The 15557-nt window shown below is 58.6% G+C and overlaps 1 long non-coding RNA gene across 1 annotated transcript; it reads left to right on the top strand.

Annotated features, from left to right (window-relative positions):
- The first annotated feature begins 11791 nt into the window (after positions 1 to 11791).
- Positions 11792 to 15267, top strand: LOC308648266. Its single transcript, XR_014021793.1, has 2 exons — positions 11792 to 12497; positions 14972 to 15267. It is a non-coding gene; the product is annotated as an uncharacterized lncRNA (long non-coding RNA).
- Positions 15268 to 15557: the final 290 nt, after the last annotated feature.

Below are 15557 nucleotides of genomic sequence, written 5' to 3'. Positions count from 1 at the left end.
AGAACCAGCCCTGCATCCAGCACCTGCAGGCCGAGCACTTGCTGTCTTGCCTGAAAAGATGCTGGGCATTGACCAACCAATCAGTGCCTTTGCAGCTATTTTTGGGGTATAATGGAAATCACAGTGATTTTGTCAGATTTTGGCACATTTGAGACACATGTGTACACTTGTGAAGACATCACGGTCACGTTGAAGACAAGCTCAGATCCAGAAAGGTTTCCCTACAGCCTTCTGCAGTTCCTGTCTCCTGGATCCCTGCCCTGCCTTGAGTCTGGGTCCCTGGGCAAAGCCATGGCCAGCTTCCTGTCACTACGGGCTGTTCTGCGTTTCTTAGAGGGGTACATGAAAGGAAACATGTGGTGTGCATGTTCCTTTATCCTCTGTCAGTACCTGTGTCTTCGGAGCTGTCTGTGCTGGTGCGTGTATCAGCAGTGACGCTCAGTTGCGTGGGTCTGACACTGTTTATCACTCACCTCTTCATGGACATTTGGCTTGTTTCTGGAGTTTTTATCATTACAAATCTGCCATGAATATTTGTGCACAAGTCATCACATGTGACTACGTTTTCTCTTCGTGAAACACCTAGGAGCAGCATTGTAGGCACTTTTAAGGAAACTCAACCCCTCCAAGGGCTCTGCCACTTCCCATCACCACAGCAGCGTGTGTGCTGCACCTGCTGCGTGTTGGCCATGGGCAGCTTCAAGGTCTGCCTTCCAGGTCTAGAGGAGCACCCCTTGTTTAAACATGTACTTCCCCAGCAACTTAGGAACTGGAGCAAATTCTTATGAACTGCTGCCATTCAAATACCTTCTCTGGTGAAGTGTCTGTTTAAGTGTTGTTTCTTCCTTTCTTTTAGCTTGGGATGATTGCTTTTCTGATTGCTGTTTGTTGAATTTCAAGAATTCTTTGCATGTCCCTTATCAGATGTGTGGCTTGCAAATATTCCCAGTCTGTGGCTGGTGTTTTCATTCTGTCAAAATTGTCTTTCAAAGAACAGAATTTTTAAAAATTAGTGCATTTTAATGATACAGAATAATGGGTTTTGTTGTGGCATACACATACATGCAAATGATGTACTGTGGCCATAGCCACCCCAGCCCCTGGTTTCCTTCCTCTCCTCTGATAGTCTCCCTGCTACTTTCCTGTCATCCCCAGATCCCACCTATGCAGGAAAACATGTGATACCTGTCCTTGTGTGCCTGGCTCATTTGGCTTAACTTGATGGTCTCTGATTCCATTCATTTCCCTGTAAACAACACAATTTCGTTCTTTCTGGTTGCATAATAGTCCACTGTGTATATACACCACATTTTCTTTATACTCACATACACCTGGGCTGATCCTGTGACTTGGCTAATGTGAGTTGTACCATGATAAACATGGGCATGCTGGTATCTCTACAGTATGGTGGCTTTAATTCCTCCGTGTGGTATAGTGGGGTCCGTGGTGGCTCTCTTTCTAACTGGGTGAGGAGCCTCCCTTCTGGCTGGGGTGAGATGGAGTCTCAATGTGGTTTTCCTTTGCATTTCCCTGATGGTGGATGATGTGGAATATCTTTTTCGAATACTTATTGGCCACTCATAGGTCTTTCGAGAAGCATCTCTTCATTCCATTTGCCTGCTGACTGGCCAGTGTTACATGTTAGTCCTTTATCTACTCCACTCTAACCCGCTGCAGAGGACCCGCTGGCCAGCTCTCCCTCCCCCTTCTCTCCACCGGTGCCCCTAGGTGTGCACTCACTGGTGCTCTGACCTGGGTTCTCGCTCCTGCTTCCTGGAGTCTTGGGCTGGGTTCCTGGGCCTTGAGCACTTCCCCATGTTTTCTTCCAAAGTTCTGGGTCTTGTGTGAGGTCTTTGGTGCACTCTGAGTCGGCCCGTGCAGGGTGAGAGAGTCTCCTTCTTCTCCAGGTACACATCTGGTTTCCCCAGGCTCTTCTCTCCAGCCTGTGAGTGGCCCCGGTCACAGGCCAGGGTTGGGGGCCCTGTGGCTGTCTTGCGTCCCTCCTGTTCACCATACTGCTTTGTGACCATGGTCTCCAGTACACCTGAAATCAGTCTTGGGCCTCGGTTTGCCCACAGAGCAGAGCCCTGGACTTGGAATGTTTTCATTAGTGGGTTTTGCTCTTGGGGTCAGTTCTGTCGGGCCGAGTGCCACAGGATGTCTTCCAGACGCCGTGTGGCTTCATGCTGCGCGCCTGGGAGCAGGACCCGTTTGAGTTGCTGACCCTTGCGGGCTGGGAAAGTAGCTTCTATTTCCAGTATTCCATGAGGCCTTTCTTCTTAAAATCAGGGGAGAATGCTGGGAGTTGCCCGAAGTTTCTTCTGCATCTATCGATAGGGTCTTTTCCCTTTCATCAGTCCGTGCACCACTGTGATCCGTCTCCAACGTCCAGCAGGTCCTGCGTCCCTGTGGCCCACTTGGTCACGACACTCCCCCTTCAGACAGCTGCTGGTTTCCGCTTGCAAGGCCTTGTTGGGAAACTTCCCTGTCCACTCGCCTGCTTCCCGGTGGCTGCTGCTGTGTGCAGTGCGGGAGCCCTGGGCGCGCTCAAGGGAGGCTGCCTCCCTGCAGGTTGTGCTGCTCCTGGCTGGCCCCAGCGTGGGTGCCATGGTGGTTTCCATACCCAGACTGCGGTGGAGGGACCTGGTGGGACCCTGGTCACCTCTGCCTCTGTCTGTGAGTGTGAAGTCATCGATTGCTGGGCTGTGGTGGGGCACCCAAAGGTCACAGCCCTTCTGTGGAAATGCAGGCCTTGGCCAAGATGCCAGCTCGTCCCACTTTCCAGGCATTCCCAGCTCCAAAGCTCAGACTCCTGGTCCCAGGTCCATGAGGACTTCTGCCCTGCCTTGTCCCCTGGGCGAAACATTGCAGTCTGACTCTTGCAGTGGGATTCTGTGCCAAATACTCACATGCAAGAGGCTCATGGAATCTGCACCAACCCTCCACAGAAATGCTGTCCGACTCCCTGGCAGGCTGCACCTCCTGTACCCCAGGCCTGAGGTTCTGTCCTGGGTCCTGAGGCTTGGAGGGAGGGGGCAGAGGTGGGGTCCCAGGTGGTGGAGATGCCGTGGTTTCCCTGCAGCAGCAATCCTGAGCCCACTCCCCGCAGCTCCGGAGGCCTGGCCTGGCGGCTGGGGTCTCTTGTTCATGTCTCTGGGGCTGGAGCTGCCTTTGGAGGGGGCCTGGTACCAGGGTTCAGGGTGAGGCTGTGGCTTGGGCGGTAACTGCTGCTCATCTGGAAAGCTGCCCCAACACAGGGTGGCCCTGGACTGACTCCCACTGCAAGTCTGCGTCATGGATGTAAGAGACAGACTCGCAGAGGGTTCACCTTTCCCTCTGACTGGGCAGGCAAAGGCAGGCACCAGGAGAGCTCCATGCTCCTCGCTTCTGGTTGCCAGAGGGTGGACGCCGTCCTCTGCACTCAGGCCGGAGCCGTCCTTGGAGAGAACACTCTGGCTGGCCTGAGCCTGCCGCTGCTGGAGGGCTAGGAAGGGCTGCGGAGGTGGTCCTGGAGCCAACAGTCCCACTGGGCTGGGGGAAGAGCCCTATGACAGAAGGCGCCTTAGACCACCGTGCCGGGAGCACGTGAGCACTGTTATTAGAGGCAAGGAGCAGTGGCGGGCGTCTCCCATCAGAGCCCGTGGTTTGCTGATGCTGGCTTTCACAAACTGATGAGCTTTGCTTCAGTGAACGTGAAAGAGGAACCTGGGCCGACAAAGGCTGGAAGAGCTCTATAAATATTATTCTGGAGAGTGTCCAAAGCATTTACAGCAACCGTGCCACTCTTGAGGAAGGACACAGCTGTTTTCACGTAACACGGTGGTGTTGAACTTTCCAGGACAGGCAGTTGGCATAAAGCTCAAGGGCAGCTCCACTCCACCAGTCAGACTCATACCTTGAAAGGTCAAGGGTGCTGGGCATGCAGAGTCCAGGGACAGTAGGAGAGTCACAGCCTGAGAAGCCTGAAGATACAGACACGCATTCTCTAGCCATCCTGGAGTGAGAAGCCCAGGCATAGCGGGACTGGACCCCCACCTAGGGCTTGGGGGGGACCCTCCAGGGATGGCAGGGCTGGACTCCCACTCAGGGCTCCTGGGAGTCCTCCAGGGATGGCGGGGCTGGACTCCCTCCCAGGGCTTGGCGGGGACCCTCCAGGCATGGCAGGCTGGATTCCACCTTGGGCTCCAGGGTTTCCACCCTGCCAGCCCTGGGCTCCAGGTGTCTTGACTCCAGTTTACATATCTCCGCGTCTGCCGATCTTCACGCGTCTCTTGTATGTGTGTGCCTCAGTGTCCCTCTCCTCTTTGTACAGGACGCAGTGCTGCTGGATGGGGGTCCACCCTCCTTGCCTTAACTGGCTGCATCTGCATTGATCCCATTTCCAGGCGAGACTGTGTTCAGAGGCTGGGGTTAGGCCTGGTGTGTACCTAGTAGAGCTGGAAGAGACTCCTGGAATCCGCCTTCTCCCTGCTCATCTCGAAGGTGCGCTCCGCCTCTGCCTTTCCCGACCTTGCTGGGGACGCTCCTGCCCTGGAGCAGCCTGTTCCTGGCTCTGTGCTCCTGTCTCAGGGGTAGGACAGAGAGCAGCTTTGTGTTGCTGGGCCAGCTCCCAGGCAGATAGAGGACAAACCGTGTCAAGGTCTTTGGTTGACTGAGCAGAGGAGGTGGGAGCAGGCAGAGCTGGTTCCTGGAGTCTCCTGTTGAAGCAGGAATGTGAGAGCTGATTTCTGGGGGACATGCTTAGTGGACCCATAAGCTTCACGAACAGTAAGTGTAGGGACGGAGGTTTAGAGACCATCTTTTCCTTGAGATCTGTGGGTCCGTGGGAATTCAGAGTTGGGTTGCAGTTCCCGTAAGTAGCAAGGTGGACTGGCACTTGCCTGACTCGCCTTGTCCTGGATGGCTGGGGAGGGGACTCCCGTTGCTCTGTCAGTGAGCATTGCCCCTAATGCACTCCCAGGACATGTTCTAAGACTGCAGGTGGGACTGACTTTAGCTGATCCGTGTCCTGTCCTGTCCTGTCTGGTGGCAGAGTTGGTGGCTCTAAACACAGGAAGAATTGTTTGCACCACAAACCCCTTTATGATGGAGTGGCAGTTCCAGGTTATGAATTTCAAAACTTGCTTGTCAGGCAGGGTGCATGTGGAGCCGCCCCTCAGGCTGCTGGTTGTTTTGTGAACGCTGGTGCAGAATGACTTTGTGTCCGATGCTTGGGAGGTCAGTGTGGTCAGGCCCCCATGAAGAGCTGGCCGCCTGCCCCTCATTCTCACGCCCATTGACTCTAGCTCGGGTCGGCCTGGCCTGCTCCTTCCCCTGTGACTTGTGGCCCCAGGTGACTGTTGTGGCTCCTGATCCCTCGGGGTCTAGTGCCTACTTGAAATCTGGGGACTAGATTTCTCAGTCTCTCTGCTAAGATGGCACGACCCTGAAGCCCAGGAGGCACCCCGTGGAGGGCAGAGCCCCCTGAGGGACAGTGGCACAGCCCTGAAGCCCAGGAGGCACCCCGTGGAGGGCGGAGCCCCCTGAGGGACAGTGGTCTAGCCCTGAAGCCCAGGCGACGGGGCTGCTTCCTGTCCCCAGTGTCTTTCGTCCCAGGATCCCCCTTGGCCCACACCCTAACCCTGGGGCGCGGTGCCGCCTGTTTCTAGGTGCAAACCTGGCCCCTGGGTTGACTTTGCTTCCTTTAGGGCTGGGTGCTCGTCCCTAAGCAACTGGCTTCAGGTGACCAGTGAGGAGAAGCGGCCAAGGATGCGTGGGGACTTGGGTGTGGTGGCCACAGCAGGGAGAGGCCTTCCCTAGCAAAGGCCCAGCCAACAGCTCTGCTCCCTGCTGTAGCCACAGCCACAGCCAAAGGTCTCCTGGGTGGAGGTGGCTTGAGTGGAACCCCCCCGGGGCATCCCACCTCCAGGCAGCACAGCCTCCCTGAGCCCTGGGTGGGCTGTGGGAGATGCAGGAGAAGGAGACTGAGGCTGAGCCAGGACATGGGCATTTACTCTGAGAACCAGGTCTACACCAAGCAGGAGGAATGCAGTGCCCATGCTCAGAAGCCACGGTGTGCATGGGGCCCCTCTGTCACCACCCTGCAGACCTGCCTGGGAGCAGGGTGCCAGGCTCCCCTGAGGTTGGGCAAGTGGTCCCGAGAGACTGCGAGGCTGGCAGCGGGACCCAAGGTCTCCAGCCCCCCTGCCGACGCTGGCTCACCTGCACACTTGGGCTCCCACCCCGTGCCACCTGAACCCCAGGCCAATGTCCCGACTGGGCAAGGCTAGCTTTGGAAGCCATGGCCAGAGTTACATAAGGTCACCTCCACCCACCAGGGCTGTGAAAACTGGGTCTCGCCCATTACACAGTCTGTGTCTGAGGCTGAGTCTGCCCTGAGGTCTGATGCACTAATGTGAGCCACTGTGAGCTGAAGGACGTCCCGCAGATGTGACATTTGGGGACACAGTGGAGGAGGGCAGCAGTGGCTTTATACACCCTAGGCCAAGGTGGTCAAGACTCCACAGCTGGGCCGCCCAGAGCTTGGTCCCAAAACCCGAGAGAAACCTGGTCCCTGGCCCAGCTGTGCTGGTGTTGGGGCTGCGGCCCCTGGACACACCCATCTTTCCGAAAGCTGGCCCTCGGGCAGGCAGCACGTGCAGTGCCACAGGCATGCCCTCGCTGCCCACCCACACTCCCTGTGACACCCCAGCAAGGCCTTCCCATGGGCAGGGCTGCTGGCCGGCGACCATGTGCCCAGGCCTGCAGCACCCAGCTCCAGGCGACTGCTGACCTTCCTGGTGGGACAGGCACCTGGTGCAGGCCCAGAGGGAGGACCCAGCAGTGCTCCAGGCTTCCCCTGAGGCCACAGACAGGTGGCCCCTCCCTCACACCAACCTCCCTAAAACCCGGGAGGCAGAAGAGCATCAACAGCCCCCACTCAACAGAAGAGGAAAACGGGGAGACCCTTAAAACCACCTTTTGGGGGGCTCGGCCAGCAGAGATCCTGCAGGCAAACCTGGGGGGCTGCCGTGTCCTCCCCAGGTTGCTCATGCTCCAGAGCAGGGCCAGAGAGGCCCAGCCTCAGGCCCTGGGATGCACAGCATCTGCTCTTGCAGGACGGTAGTCCACCACAGAGTTTTCTGACAAGCATCTGACCTACCCTGCAGCAAGCCACAGGCCTGGGCCCCCGCTTCCTCAGGGATATTTTGAACTCATCCCAGACGTCATGTTATTGTGTCCATGAGAGTATTTCTAAAGATCAGAACTGAAACCCACACAACCTCAGTTCTATATGTCACCTGGAAAACAGCACTCAGGACCCTCGACTCCCTGGCCGGCAGCCAGCTCCTGCTGTCTCGGGTCCTCCCTCCTGCTCACAGCCGAGCTCCTCACTGTCCCAGGGGCTCCTCCTGCTCACAGCCCAGCTCCTCACTGTCCCAGGGCCTCCCTCCTGCTCACAGCCGAGCTCCTCACTGTCCCAGGGGCTCCTCCTGCTCACAGCCGAGCTCCTCACTGTCCCAGGGCCTCCCTCCTGCTCACAGCCCAGCTCCTCACTGTCCCAGGGCCTCCCTCCTGCTCACAGCCCAGCTCCTCACTGTCCCAGGGCCTCCCTCCTGCTCACAGCCGAGCTCCTCACTGTCCCAGGGGCTCCTCCTGCTCACAGCCCAGCTCCTCACTGTCCCAGGGGCTCCTCCTGCTCACAGCCCAGCTCCTCACTGTCCCAGGGCCTCCCTCCTGCTCACAGCCCAGCTCCTCACTGTCCCAGGGGCTCCTCCTGCTCACAGCCCAGCTCCTCACTGTCCCAGGGCCTCCCTCCTGCTCACAGCCCAGCTCCTCACTGTCCCAGGGCCTCCCTTCTGCTCACAGCCCAGCTCCTCACTGTCCCAGGGCCTCCCTCCTGCTCACAGCCCAGCTCCTCACTGTCCCCATGGCTTCCTTCCCTGCAGGACCTCTGGTCTCTCCCTCAGTCCTATTTTTCTTCGTCATTGGCTTCTGCCCCCCCCCCCCTTTCTGGGGTCTGGAGTTGCCCACTGGGCCAGTCCCAGCCTCGCCTGTGTGAGGACAGCGTGGCTCAGGGCTGGTGGCTATGGCTGCCTCATGCAGGGCCTGCTGGGTGGCCGCAGGTGCACAGCCTGTCCTGAGCACCGGTTTTCTGGGGCTTGGCCTCCCCGTCCGCTGCTCACCCTGATGCAGTCTGGGAAAGAAGCTGTTTCTCCTTCATTTGCTGGTTTTCAGGAGAGTGAGGGGGCTTCCATGTCTCCGTGGTGCCTTGTATTATCCCCACCTGTAGGATGTTGGGAAGACCCGGGCTTAGCTCTGCTGGATGTTTCGCCCACTGTGTGGCTCCCTGTCCCCAGCATCCCCACGTCCTTCAGCCTGTGTGCCTGATGGGAAGGTCAAAATGGTTAGTGATGTTTCCTGGACAGGGAATTCAGGATGGAAGTTGCACTCGGGGTTACCAGGAAGAACAGCTTCCCTCTGCTGCCTCAGTTACATTTCCCCACAGCTCCCCCAGGAGCAGAGCCAGACCAGGAGCAGGTCTCCGTCCTCCTCAGGGTCCCGTCCCACGCAGAAGCAGCAGAGCCAGAGCAGTTGGCCTCTGGGCCTCTCCTTGCGAGCTTCTTTTTTTTTTTCTTTTTTTTTTTTTTTTTAAAGAGAGAGTGAGAGAGGAGAGAGAGAATTTTTAATATTTATTTATTTATTTTAGTTCTCAGCGGATACAACATCTTTGTTGGTATGTGGTGCTGAGGGTCGAACCCGGGCCGCACGCATGCCAGGCGAGCGCGCTACCGCTTGAGCCACATCCCTAGCCCTCCTTGCGAGCTTCTGACATCTCACAGTGGGGGCAACCTGGGGTGGCCTGGGAACCCCCAGGCCTGCAGCCCCCAGGCCCAGTCTGGACAGAGCACAGGGTGGCTGTTTGGACCTGCTTCCGCGGCATACATGCAAGGAGACACCCAGATTCCAGATCAGGCCTGTGGCCATGTCCTCCGCCTGGGGCACTCACCCCATGGTGTCCTCCAAGGAGGGGAAGCAGCCAAACCTGGACACAGTGGGTGTTTCTTGGGGCGGTCCAGAGCCCTGAGTGTCAGGAATGTGGTTGAAGATTCCCCAAGGAATCTGCAGGCACAGAGGTGACAGTGGGCTCTGGACACTGGGAAGCTGCCGCTGAGGAGGGGCTCCCCATGGCTCTGGTCCCTACGACAGCTAGGTGGAGCAGGTCGTGCTGGGGACAAGGCCTTTGCTGGCATTACTGTACAGAAGCATCTCTTGGTGAGGTTCCCTCAGCCACAGCCCTCCTCCATCTTGAGAGCAGGCGCACAGGGCCCTCCACTCTGTCCTGGACCTCCTCTTCCCTTGGAAACCTTTTGGTCACTCAGCCCATCCAGGGGGTTTGGGTCTTCAAGTCCTCACCCTCTCCCCTGCAAAGCCCATCTGTGATGTAAGGTGCCACCCACATTCCGGGACTAGCAGGGCCAGGGGTCTGGGTTGGGGACTTGGGGCCAGGGGCCCATGTTGCTGTAGGAGGAGCAGCTGTGGGGGTTCTGCCTTGGGAGGAGCAGCCATGGGAGGAGCAGCAGTGGGAGGGGCAGCCGTGGGAGGAGCTGCTGTGGGAGGAGCAGCCGTGGGAGGAGCAGCTGTGGGAGGAGCAGCCGTGGGAGGAGCAGCCCTGGGACGGGCTGCTGTGGGAGGGGCTGCTGTGGGAGGAGCTGCTGTGGGAGGAGCACCTATGGGAGGAGCATCCATGGGAGGAGCTGCTTGGGAGGAGATGGGAGGGGCAGCCGTGGGAGGGGCTGATGTGGGAGGAGCAGCCATGGGAGGGGCTTCTGTGGGAGGAGCATCCATGGGAGGGACTGACGTGGGAGGAGCTGCTGTGGGAGGGGCATCCATGGGAGGGGCAGCCATGGGAGGGGCATCTGTGGGAGGAGCTGCTGTGGGAGGGGCATCTATGGGAGGAGCTGCTTGGGAGGGGCAGCCGTGGTAGGGGCAGCCGTGGGAGGAGCTGCTGTGTGAGGGGCTGATGTGGGAGGAGCATCCATGGGAGGAGCTGCTGTGGGAGGAGCTGCTATGGGAGGAGCAGCCGTGGGAGGGGCAGCCATGGGAGGAGCATCCATGGGAGGGGCTTCTGTGGGAGGAGCAGCCGTGGGAGGGGCTGCTGTGGGAGGGGCTGATGTGGGAGGAGCATCCATGGGAGGAGCTGCTGTGGGAGGGGCTGCTATGGGAGGAGCATCCATGGGAGGGGCTTCTGTGGGAGGGGCAGCCGTGGGAGGGGCTGCTGTGGGAGGGGCTGATGTGGGAGGAGCATCCATGGGAGGAGCTGCTGTGGGAGGGGCTGCTATGGGAGGAGCATCCATGGGAGGGGCTTCTGTGGGAGGGGCAGCCGTGGGAGGGGCTGCTATGGGAGGGGCTGACGTGGGAGGAGCAGCCGTGGGAGGAGCTGCTGTGGGAGGAGCTGCCGTGGGAGGGGCTTCTCTGGGAGGAGCATCCATGGGAGGGGCTTCTGTGGGAGGGGCAGCAAGATGCTGCCACTGGGGTCTGCGGACAGCGGCTGTGCCAGCCTCACCCCCTCCACGTGGGGGAGAGGAGCTGGGGGGACGCCGTGACTGTGGTTCTGGCTGCCTGGCTGTCCTTGCTGAAGGGCTCCAGGGCCTCCGGATGAGCGTGGGAAGAGGTGAGCAGCTGCTCTGCCCCGCTCCTGGCTGGAGAAGAAGCCACCTTCTCTGAGATCATAGCCACAGCTGTCCACCCCTTCCCTTGGAGACCTTTGGTCCCTCAGCCGGGCCAGGCCGTGAGGCTGATCCTGTATGAACGAGTCCTTCTTTGTGGAACCCTGTGAGTGGCTCAGCTAGATTTTCAATAGGACTTATCTGGAGGTAAGTCAGCCTGCACTCAGGTGTGAGCAGCAGCTCTGGGCACCTGACCCGGGCCTCCTGCTCGGCTGCTGGCCCCAGGTGAGCAGGTCATTCTTGCAGCTGCCAGGTCCGCCAGGTCCGTGGCTGCTCCCTGCGGACAGGCTGCTCCAGGAAGAGCCGTGGGGGGAGGCGCTTCCTCAGCCCTTCTGAATCCAGACATTCAGCAGGGCTTCAGGATTCCTCCAGAGCCAGCCTTCCTCCCTTGCTGCCTCTCTCCCTCTTTAGCCGCCGCACCCTCCACCCTGTGGGAGGAACCTCAGTGGTCTTACCTGGCAGATGATGGTGGTCCTGGTACCACTTGTGGAATAATCTATCACTCAGTTGTTTTGTTGTGAAGCCTCAGTGCTAATCCCAAGTGAGAGCGCCATGTCCCCTTCTCTCACAGACGAGGTGCCCAAGTGCAGGTTCCATTATTCAAGGCCACTCGCTTGAGGTCCATCCTGGTGCCCAGCAGAGACCATTGAGCCCCAGGGCCTCATGTGGCCTGTGGAAGGGTGTTCTATAGGAAGGCCTCTGTGGTGCCCAGGACCAGGTGCCCACAGGCCTGGAGCCTTCTCACCCAGCACTAAACAGGGTCCTGATTGCAGATGCAAGCCATGGGGCACTGGGTGCCCAGCAGGGCCCAGGGCGATAAGGGCTGTCTGACTCCTCATGGGGCACGTCCAGGATGTTACCCAGCATCACACCTGCATGAAGATGGGGCCCAGGGACGTCTCTGCAGGGTGTACAGGACCTCCACGCTCCTCAGACACCCAAGGGTGGCCGAGCGGCCTGCCTCCATCACTCCCGAGTTTTGAACAAGTGATGCATTTCATAGCTTAAAAATTCATTGCAATAAATTAATTGATCAGGTAAAATACAGCCTTAGGACATCCCCAAGTAAGGGTGGTGAAGTATCAGGGTTGCACAACAGGGAATGGAGAGCCGGGGAGCCTCAGTGGCTACTGGAAGCCTTCTTGCCCAGGAACTGCAGGCTGAAGGACTGTCGCTGTGAGCGTGACCTTGGGCTTCCCGCCTGGCAGGTCAGGATTCTCTCAAGTGCAGGTGTATGCAGACAGACTTCAGCAGTCCTCTTCAGTGCTGGGCAAACCAGTGGTCAGTGTGGATAGTAAGGCGTAATAAAGCTGGTCGTGGCCACACCTGCAATTCCAGCACCCTGGTGACCGAGGCAGGAGGGTCCCAAGTTCAAGGGCAACTCAGAGAAACCCTGTCCCAAAATGAAATATAAAAAGGGTGGGGATGTGGCTCAGTGGTTAGGCACCCCTGGGTTCAACACCCAGTACCAAAAAATAAAAAAAAAAAAAAAGAAAAGTAAGGTAGAGGGTGGTGTGTTTTCTGGAAAGTAGCTCAGATTGGCTAGGGGACCTCCCAGTGTCCTCTGGGAACCATGGGCGTGGCCAAGCACTCGGGAAGCCTCCCAGCCAGAGCAGGCAGAGGCCGGCCCAACCCAGGGTGTGGAGGCCTCCCTCTCCCTCCCCAGAAGGGGCCTGGCTGGCCTTGGCAGTCACCACAGGGAGGAAGTCTGGACCCCGCAGAAGGCCCCTGAGAGGCCGAGCAGAAGAGCCACTGCTGGAAAGACCAGCTGCCCCAGGAATCCAGCAGGTGCTCAGAACAGCTCTGCCAGGCAAACTCCTGTCCTGCAGATGGGCCTACCACCGAGCCTGGCCAGCAAGCATGCCAGCTGGGCGGGAGGGGCCCCTTTATCTGTAAGGCAGCACTACCCCGCTAGGGTGGGAGGAGCTCAGGGTCACACTGTGCATGATTGGCTAATTTTAGAATTGGGCGGGCAGAGGAAAGGCCTGTGGTTAAAATGGCCAGACTGGATCTTGCATCCTCATTAAGGCTATTCTGAAAGTGGACCCCGGACTTTCTACTTTTCACATTACCACGAGGAGGACGAGGATGATGGCTGTCAGACTGTCGCACAGCATGTGCACCCAGCAGGGAACCAAAGGCCCAGTGAGATAAGGGCAAAGACCGGATGGAGGACATCCCCAGCCTCAGGGAAAGGCAGGAGAGCCCCCAAGCCGGTGTCACCCCCTCAGAAGGCCCGTTGTGACACTGACAGTACTGTGGCTGGGTCTGGAGCAGAACTTCCCGCTGCTGGTGGGTGGGTGGGCCTATGGCGCCTGTGCCTGGCTGCTGGGAGGGCCTGGAGAAGGAGGCCGAGTGAGGGCCGATGCTTCGGGGAAAGCAGTTTGAAGAGTGTTTCTGACAACCTCGAGGGCTCCGCTGGATCTAGTTTTGGGAGAGGAGTGGGAGATCCTGAGCAGTCCACCCACGGGCATCTGGCTCACCCTGTCCTGATGCTGTTCCGGATGCCCACCTGGCCTTCCCCTCTCCACGCAGGACCGTTCAGGGCGTGTCTCTGCTCTTCTGCCCAGCCCAGGAGTGGAACACTCCCCTGAGTGTGGTCAGTTTATATTTTGGTTGGGGACAGGGGATTAGGGACCATAAGACCCAGGCCTGTGTGGAACCCTTCCCGGTGGACAGCCACAGAGAGGGTGTTGGGAGAGGAGAGACCTACCCATGACCCTAACTGTGCGGCTTGGCAGAGCGCCCAGTGGTTCCCTAGCACTCCTTCTTGGGCAGTACCCCTACCCTGGCCCACCCGCCCCACCAGAGGCCTGCGTTCTCCTCCACGGCAGAGATGCGGCCTGCTTGGACGGCCCTGCGCCTCTGCGCCCCCTGCTGTGCAGAGCGCTCGTCCTCCTGACATCTCACCTCATTTCCCTGCTGCAGAGCTCTGGATGGCAGGCACTGGGCTGTGCCTGTGTGGCCCAGAAAAGAGGAGTCCCAGGCCCCTGACGAGGCCCGGTTCTGAGGATGTGGCCCCGGCCCCGAGGTCAGGACTCTCACGGGCTCAACCTTGGCCCAGGTCCTGGTGGGTAGCTGGGAGTCAAGGAGCCAGGATGAGGACAGGGAGCCGCTGGGACGGCAGCTGGCGGTGGCCAGCACTGTCCTACTGAACCTGGAGATTTGAGATGAACTAAGTTCTCGCTTCACCAATTTATTTCTGGGTTTTCTGTGTCATAAATCTGCAGAATAAATTCCATGGACAATAACTGCAGGCAGGGAAGAAGAGGCGGGTAGGGCGGATCTAAGTGAGAAGAGGTAGAACTCGCCATGCCGGGGGCACCAGTGTCAGGACGCCTGCTTTTGTGTGCTAGCCATAGCTCTCCTGGCCCTGAGTGTCGGTCAAGATCTGTGTTGAACATGCTTCCAGAAAGCCCCCAAGTCCTTGGCGTGCCCTTTCGCCTTCCTGTAACTCCCTCTGCGTTTGTGGGAATGTTCCCACAGGGCCCCCGCGAGAAGAGGCCTTGAGAGACCACTGGCTCCTGCTGGTCCGTCGGCGTGGGCCCCTGACCCTGACGGCCTGACCACTGTTCATTCTTGCTCAGCGAATCCAGCTGCAGGTGGTGGAGGGGAGCCTCCGGGAAGACTTCCTGTGGGCAGGCCCTGGCCTCACGGGGGCCATCTTCAGGTGTGGGCAGCAGTCTAGAGCTGGCCCCAGGTGGCTGAGCCGTCTCAAAGCCCAAGTGTTTCTGTCTTCACACCTGGGGCTGCAGGCCCGGAGAGAGGCCTGCTCTGATCAGGCCTGAGAGGGCCGGGAGCGGGAACACTCCAGCTCTGACTGGATCTCGGGCTCCAACAGGGCCGGTGCTGGTCCAGCAAAGCCGCCGGGTACCCCTGGAGGAAGGTGGAAGCTGCTCCCAAGAGAGGGGCCGCTGAGCCTTGGTCACATGTTCCCACCATCCTCCTGTACTGTCCCCTTACCATGACCCACCAACTGCCACCATGGACCTCTGGATGGCCCTGAAGCCACGTCCCTTAACTCCCCATGTCCCTGCTGGTGGAGAACAAGGACTCAGTGTCCTTCCCCTGTGTGTCACCCTTGGCAGCAGAAGGTAACCAGAACAAGTCGATGCCCAAATACCCTGAAAGAATTTGGGGGCCAGTCTTTGAAGGGAGAATGTCGGGGAGAGATGGATGAGGATGGAGGGAACACGAGGTTAGGGGATAATCCTGAAATAAGCCCACTGTACTGACTCCCCATGTGCTTTCTCCGCCTGCAGCCCTGCCTGGCCTGAGGGGACCATGAATGACGGAGGTCAGGGGAGGAGGATGACTGGTTATCACTGGTCCTCCAACAGCCAACCTTGGTTCCCAGCAAGAGGAGTTGCTAAGGATTCCCCTGAGCTCCTGCCTCTTCCTGCCCCCGGCACATATGTGAAGAAGGAGATGTGGGGCTCTGGGGTGTATAAAAGAGCAAGACACCCACCCCACAGACACCCAGCCCTGGGCTCCCTGCTCTTTGGAGAAGTCTGCTTGTCTCTTTCTTAAATAAAACTCGGTTTCTGTGCTTGCCTCAGCATTTCTCGGGTGTGTAACCTTCCACATCAGGGGAACAAGGACCTGTTCCTGATCTCCAGGACAGTGCCATCAGGGCAGATAGCAGTGCCCCAAGTGGCTCATGGAAAGCACAGGGAAGTGCTCAGGGTTTCTCTGGGTGAAGGGACTCTGGTGAGCGCCCCCACCCCATCCTTCTTCTTTCCTCCTTTTCCAAATTCCCTTCAGCAAGGCCCTGGGAGCTGGCCCTGACAAGTCCCCTCTGAATCTGGCTCTACCTAGGTCTGTCTTCCAGGTCCCTTATCTTCTGGG

Source organism: Spermophilus citellus, assembly GCF_964194105.1.
Source record: "Spermophilus citellus genome assembly, chromosome: 1".
NCBI classification, from domain to species: domain Eukaryota; kingdom Metazoa; phylum Chordata; class Mammalia; order Rodentia; family Sciuridae; genus Spermophilus; species Spermophilus citellus.
Note: the sequence above shows the minus strand (reverse complement) of the source record. Positions and strands in the feature narration are given on the sequence as shown.